Source organism: Otolemur garnettii, unplaced genomic scaffold (genome assembly GCF_000181295.1).
Source record: "Otolemur garnettii isolate 467f Iridium unplaced genomic scaffold, OtoGar3 scaffold00008, whole genome shotgun sequence".
NCBI classification, from domain to species: domain Eukaryota; kingdom Metazoa; phylum Chordata; class Mammalia; order Primates; family Galagidae; genus Otolemur; species Otolemur garnettii.
Window position 1 is genome coordinate 6,695,339 of NW_003852403.1, and position 7,430 is coordinate 6,702,768.

The window sequence follows — 7,430 nt, forward strand, 5'->3', positions numbered from 1 at the left end:
GAGAGAGAGAGAGAGAGAGAGAGAGAAACTGGAGAGAGAGAAACTGGTTCTGTGGCCAAACCCCTTAGTTTCTGGATCTTTCTTCACTTTGCTCCTGGCTGTGAGAGGAACCAGAATCCTCCTCCCCTCCCTTTCCTTGGGAGGGAAAAGGGACATTTTGTCCACACAAAGGAGCCAGCAACCCTTTTCTGCATAGACAAGGCTATTTATTCAAAGTTTCCCATAAGACCAGCAATTTCTTATTCCTAATTCTTCTCAGTGAGCCATACCCCAAATGCCCAGTCCAACTCTTGACAACTCCCTGCTGCTCCCCACCTCCCCCAGTCACTGCCACCAACTCTCAGAAGTCTAAACTTTTGCGATTTACATGTGAAAACAGCACTTCATAACCTCGTGATTTGAGACAAGGAGATGCTTCTGTCCTTTTGGGGAAAAACAAAACCCAAGTGAAATCATAAAACTCAGAAGAAAACACCATCTCCCTCCAAATGCATTCCCTGGGCTCTGAAGTCACACGTGCTCTGTAGCAGATACAGCTTTCAATGTGTCTTTTGTTTGATGCTGGTGTTTCAACATCCTCAACTTGAAGAGGGAAAGGTCAGCATGAGGCTTCAGGGTATTCACAAACCCACCCGGCCTCTGCACCAGGGCCAGGAGCTGCCAAGTGAGGGGCCAGAAATCCCTCCCCAACCTGGACCTCCTCAAAAAGCAGCTGGGACAGTGAAAGACAGGGGCTTGCTCTCTCCTCTAAACTTCCCTGATGGCTCACAAACAGCGTTCACACTCCTGGGACCGAAACAACGGCCAGTGAAGACAAGCTGGAATTCACCAGCAGCCAGGCTGCTGGGTTCTTCAGTCCCAGCGCCTGCTTCTTTATTTGTACCTTCAAAAAACAATAATAAGCAAACCCAGGCACCTCTGGGAACAGCCTCTGGCCTCCTGCCCTGCCCTGTGTAACCAGCCTGTCTTGACACCCACGAGGGAGGAGGACAGGGCACTGGTTAACCCTCTGGTCTACCAGGCCCAGATCCCAGGTTGCAGCAGAGAGACAAACTGTTGCTCAAGAAAATCCTTTAGAAAACCCTTGGCACCAAGAGGCAGCTCCAAGCGGCTCTGCTCCAGGCACCAAGCCAGGGGCTTCCATAGGCAGCTGCCCACTGCCCTTTTAAATCCTTGGGGTTGGGCCCTACTCTCCCATGCCCTGGGCTGTCCACCCAGGGGGCTCCAAATGTCCATGGCAGAGAAGGGGGAAGGGACAGGCTGGCCGAGCTGTGCCCTCACCCCGCCAGCCCAGCCTCCAGCTTCTTGGAGGACCTCTGAGAGAACATTTGTTTGGGCTGCCAAGTTAAATCTTCCTCCCTCATGTCAGGGCATTGGAAAAGCAGTCAGGGGAGAGGAGAAGGGGGAGAATAAGCGGGGGAAGGAGCAGCGGGAGGGAGGAAAGGAAGGAGGGAGGGAGGAAAGCGGGCAGGCTCGGAGCCCCAGTTACTCGGGCACTGCCTGCCCAGGAAGCTGGCGGCTCCCGGGCAGGCACAGCCGGGGCTCCGGGCACCAAACCTGAGATCGGGCGGCCAGGCCTCCAGGGTCAGGTGCGGGTGCCAGACGCTGCTGGCTCCCGCCTGGAGAGGCCGTGTCGCTCTGTGCCCTGCTGGAGGGGCGAGGTGCGAAAGGAAGGCAGAGGAGGAAAAAGTTTGCGCCAGGTAGAAGGGTAGGGCAGGGCGGCTCAGCGGACAGGCTGTCCCCCGAGGCGGGGTGGGGGCCCGGGCCGGCTGCCCTGGCGCGCTCCGGTCCACCCGCCCTCCCGCCCGGGTTGTTTACATTCCTGGAGTGTCTTTTAAACCCGGGGCTGAGGCCGGCTCCCGGCCTTCTCCGGCGGCTCCGGGGCAGTCTCCCGTGAAAATCTGCTGGCGCACAATGGCCGGGAAGGCTGCCGCCCCTCGCCCGCGCCCCCACCGCTCCGGGGCGGGGAGCCTGCCCTCCGCACCGCGCCCTCTCCCCGCCCGGCCGGCTTCCTGGACAGATGTCCCCGGCGAGGGGGCGACGCGCGCCCGCTACCCGCGCCCCAGACGCCGAGGCCGCGCTCCCCACTGTTTTCTCTCCAGTCCAGACGCAAGGAATGTGAAACAAGCTCGCCAACCTCCCACCCCCCAGCGACCCCAGATCCAGCCCGGGTCCGGGCTGGCCCCCCAACCTCTGCCCCGGCCGGCCTCCCACTCCCCCGGGGCCACTGCCGCCGGAGACCAGAAGAAAAAAGAACACGGAAAAATTACTTTCGTATTTGCAACGCGCGCGCGCACACACACTCGTACATCTTCCCTGTAGGCGCTCCTCCAGGCCAGGGCAGTCAGTCCAGGCGTTAACCTGAGCGCCCCGTAAGCTTCGAAGCACTGCAAGAAGCCCTACCCACAAACACACACACCTCGGCTTTCCTCGCGCCTACGGCGCGCCACCTTTACCCAGGCAATTCCCACACAAACAACTTAACCGCGCCCCCACCTTTCGTTTACAAAAGTGTCTGTTTTCCCTGGAAATTTAGATGAACAACTTAACACTACCACCCTTCACCACCCTGAAATCCAGCGCCTTCCCCAGCGGTTTTCGTACATACACAAGCGCACAACTTCGCATCTCCCCAAAGAAGGCGAAGGAGACCGAAGCGGTCCTTTCCCAGTCCTTCTCTCCTTCCTCCGAATCCCGGTCCTGTGTGGCCCGCGGGTGTACAGAGCGAGGGCTGGAGGCGCGCCGGCAGGAGGCGGGCACCGGGTCCGCGCGCGCACGACCGCACTTACGCCCAGCACAGCCGACGAACCCCGGCCCCCGCGCACAGCCCAAGTCGGTTCCGTGAAGCTCGAATCTTGCCGGCCGCCTGGGCCTCCGCCCCCAGCAGCCAAGAGGAGACGAGCGGAGCCCGTGACTCCGGCCGCTCGCCCGGCTCTGGCAGATCCTTTAAGGGAAAAGTCCCCAAACCCAGCACCCCACGCTTTCTCCCCAAGAGTCAGCGGGAAGCAGAAGGAAGCCCTGGAGCCAGAGAGCGCCTGGCTCTGGCCCCAAACTTACCGAGCGCTGCGAGCGCCGCTACCGCCGCTGGAGGACGCGCCGCCGCCGCCGCCACCGCGGGGTAGGGCTGGCTCCGGCCGGGAGGAGCGCAGCTAGGGCGCCGAGATCTGCTCGGTTCTGTCTCCTCTCCGCGCCGGCTGAGGCTGGGGTCACAGCGCTGCGCTGGCTTTGCTCGCTCGCTCTGCCGCCCGATCGCTGCTCGCCCGCCAGCCGCCCGGCCGCTTGCTCTCCCAGGCGCCCGCCGCCGCCGCTCGCTTTTTTAATGTCCACAGACAGTGAAAAGGAACTCGGCGTTAGGGGGTGAGTAAGTGAATCAACTCGCCCGGAGCCGAGCAAGTTGAAGTGTCAGATTACATTGGCTATTCTATTTCCAAAGGGCCCCGCGCCGCCGGCCGCCCGCAAAAGCCGGCGCGGAGTTAGGGCCGGAGTGGAGCGCAGCGCCGCCGCCGTCAGCTCTCTGCAGGACTCAGCGTGGCTCGCGCGCTCTCTGCGCTCTTGCCTCGCTCTTTTCCTTTCCTTTTCGCCTCCCCTAGTTCTTTCCTTTGCCTTTCCTTTCCCTTCTTTTCCTCTTTCTACCTCGCTCCTCTGTCTTGGCGCTCTCCTAGCTTTTCCCCTCTTAGCTCTGACCTGCTCCTCGTCACTCCCTCCCCGCTATGCTGTCAGTTCACTCAACTCTCTTTTCTCCCTACTCCTTTCGCTACTCCCTAACGCCCCCCTCAGTACTCCCCCAGTAAGTTTGGAGAAGGAGAGAAATACTGAGCTGAAGAAGGGACCCCACTGGGAAGGAGGCCAAAATCACCAGGTTCACCCGAGTGCCCCCACCCCGCGCGCTCTCACGCCCCCACCTGGAGGACGCTTGGGGCATCGGGTGCTGTCTGGTACCCTAATTGTGAGAGAGCGAGTTGCTTACAAGATCTCCAAAACCTTCGCCTGAGAAGGAGACTTTGGGGTTGTTCCTAAAGCCCAGGGACTTGGAGGTAGGGAGAGAATAGAGCCCCACCACTACCACCACCAAGGACGTTAGGAGGGGTTAGAGCGCGGTCCCCTGCACTCTGTGCCCAGGGACTTGGAGGTAGGGAGAGAATAGAGCCCCACCACTACCACCTACCACGTTAGGAGGGGTTAGAGCGCGGTCCCCTGCACTCTGTGGAGGCTGTAGATAGGGGGAGGGGGAAGTGCGATGTGCACAGTTAGTCCCGGGCAATCTGTACAGTCCAGTGACGCGTGGATTCTCTGACGTTCCACTGGGAGAGCCCGGAAGCCCTGCACGCTTGCCCGACGGGGGCCTGGAGCGTGGAGCCCAGCCCACTCTCCAAGGGCGGTGCGGAATGCTAGCCCTCACTAGGCTCAGTTGGGTGCGCCTACTCACGGGGTTCCCCCCGCAGACCCACCCCCGAGAGCGTCCAAGTGCGCGCCCACTTTGGCTCACGTCCACTGCCACTTTTATGGAAACTCCTACACAAACGTCACACACATTTGCTTCCACCCTCAGCATTGCAATACACGCTCATCACCCCCCCCCACACGCTCTCATACTTCCCCTCACAAACATCCGCGCTTACACGGTCACAGCAAGCATACTCACACATAATTGCACACGCACACATCAGTGTACATGACCCCACGTACACTGAAACAAAACATGAAACGTTCCCCTGAGCACTAAAGCCTTACGTTCACATACAAACACATCCTCCTCTCCACTTCCTCTTCCACACTCCTTTCTTAAGATCCCCCGACCCCTGATTTTCGGCACCCCAGTCCCAACCATCATCCGCACCCTCTCAAGCCCTGTTGGACGCGCGCGCGTGCGGACACACTCCCCTCCTCGGGCAGGAGGGGGAGGCTTCGGCCCGGAGCCCTCTTAGGATTCCATGTGTAGCTGTGGTTCCGCGCTCCACTTTTTGCAGGTGGCCGCGGTGTCGGAGGAGAAGCGAGGAAGGGAGCTGGAATAACAAAGGCAAGTTGGGGAGAGCACAAGGGGGCGCAGCCCCGATTGGGCCGCGGGGGGAGCCCTGCACAGTCTGGGCTTTGGAGGCTGCGGGGTCTCGGGCGCGGGGAGCCGGAGGTGGGGAGGAAGAGTGGGGGGCGTGGGGCGGGGCCGTGGAGTGACGTCAGAGAACAATGACACCGCCGGGGGCGGGCACCGGGAGGCGGCCGGGGCGGGGGTCTCCCTCGAGGCCCGGCGCGGGCGGTAGATCCCCTGGCTTGGACGGAGCCGCTGCCAGATTGACGAGGCCCGCATGGGAGCGCGGACGTGCCACGCAGACTTGCGAGCCTGGGCCTTGTGGGCTGTGATCTGCGCAGACCTCGGACCAACCCGGGGAACAGGCCGAAGTACTGTTCGCGATCACTGAACCCCGTTTTAGAACATCCTTCAGAGGTCTGCTCTGACCTCGACTTGAACTCCTTCAGAGCTGGAGTGATCACTCCTTCCATCACCAAGGGAGAGGAGGAAAAAATACATTTGCCAGTTTTGAATTCATTCTCAAGGCTCTGCTAATCTTAACAGCCGGTAAACTCAGCCTGGAATTCCTGAGCACTCAGAAAACTGCAGCTCAGGTCCACACGGCGTGTGGGGTGGAGGCAAGGCAGGGACGAAAGCTTATTTGATTTTCCAGGGAAAGTCTTCCTTCCTGTGCCATTGGGCACAAGAGAAGGTGTTCCTTTTGACCCTCAGTCTTCCTATCTGTTCACATGGACATGTATGGTTACCATTTTAGCTACCCAAACTACAGGTGGCAGCTGAGTATCTTTGGGGAGGGTAGGTGGCATAAAATCACTTCCAGACCTCTAGGGACACTGAGGAGTCAGGGTCCTAGGACATTGCTTTGGGTGGGAGCCCCTCCTCAGCCTGTGGGTGGCCCAAGTTTGCTGATAGGTACAAGTCAGGTACCTACCTGACTGTCTGACCTGGCTTTGGAAGGTCAGTTTACTGAGTGGGAGCTTTAATGGTGGTTGGAGCCACAGCTGTCCTACAACAATCCACAGTATTGTGACAGCCAGAAAGCCACCTCCACCAGAAGGTCCAAAATCCCAGGACAAATTTGAGTGTTTTAAGGACTTGGTGTACAAGAATCCAGCCCCAGCCAACAATTAGCATAGTTCTTGTTGGCTTAGTGACTACCTAGTTCAGGCTGCTCAGCCCTCTCAACATTTCTGTCTAGATCACTTAGTAACCAGGCTGGCCACCTCCAGGAAGTAGGGGATGCAGGTGACCTCAGGGATGACCACTAATGTTCAAAGTCTCCTGTCAAAAAGCCCCCACTCTCCACCCTTCATCCTTCTCCCCACTTCCTCCCACCACTATTTACATGTGGAAACCAGTAAGTGGCTACAGAGGACAGAAGAGCCCAGCAGGCCCCAGCAGGCCCAACTCCTGGTAGCAAAGAGCCAGGGATAATTTCAGTCCTTTCCTATACATGGATAGTAGCAAATCTGAAAAGGCCTCCTGGGGTCCCTAGACTCCAGTCCTTGAGACTCTGAGGCTTTTGCTATCTCTATTCATCTTCCAAGGAGATAACTGGGCAGATTGGATACCTCTGGGGTCTTGGAAGAAGCTATGAGTTATTCAGTGCCTACTGTGTGCTGACTACTATGGTGAAGGCTTCCTGGACATCAGGAATTCAATGAGCTTATTTAATTCTCACCTTGCCTTGAGTTAGGTGCTATTACCATCCCCACTTCAGAAGAGACTGGGCTGTGAATGACTTGCCAAGGCCAGGCAGGAAGAGAACTCAGGTCCTCAGTAACAAAGTTTCCTGTTTTCCCCCCAGCCCCAGCTCTTCATCTTCATCCATAGACTGCCTGTGTGGCCCTAAGACTCCCTGTCTGGGCCTCTCTAAACTAAGGGCCAGGTCTCATGGTAGAGATCAGACCTCAACGGGGATAATGTGCCCATGCCCTACCTCTCAGCCTCAGCCCCTCAGAGTCTGGGGAACTGGGAGTGAGGCAGACAGGAAAGTCACTTCCCTTCCTAGTCACTGAGAAGTGGAAGATACATCCTGCTTAGCCAGTGCAGATCCATATATCACCCGGCTCAAGAGACAGCTTTGGTGTTCCTGAGGAGGGCATAGGAGGTGTGGGGCTGACCTGAGGCTGCTTCTTTAGCACAGACTTGAGTGTATTAATTTTCCTGCCCCATAGGAGCCATCTACAGATTAGGGGTGAGGGCCATTGCTTAGGCCTGTCCCAGGTTTCAGGAAGCAGGATGGCAGGAGGCCAAGAAGGCGCTGGTGGGAGGCTTGAGGTCCCTAAGGAATGCAAAGGGCTTATGGAAGATGCAATGAGTATTGCCTCCTAACCAGGAGGTACTTAGTGGCCTAGGGCTGGGCAGGTTCATTTTGGAAGAGGGAATTCCAGCTCTCTGGAGC

The 7,430-nt window shown here is 58.3% G+C and overlaps 1 long non-coding RNA gene across 1 annotated transcript in view; it reads right to left on the reverse strand.

Annotated features, from left to right (window-relative positions):
* LOC105886410 overlaps positions 1 to 3,338 on the reverse strand; it is a 135,072-nt gene extending 131,734 nt beyond the window's left edge. Inside the window, exon 1 of the long non-coding RNA XR_001161002.2 lies at positions 3,058 to 3,338. This is a non-coding gene — a long non-coding RNA (uncharacterized LOC105886410). The remainder of the gene's footprint in view (positions 1 to 3,057) is intronic.
* Between the last annotated feature and the right edge of the window lie 4,092 nt (positions 3,339 to 7,430).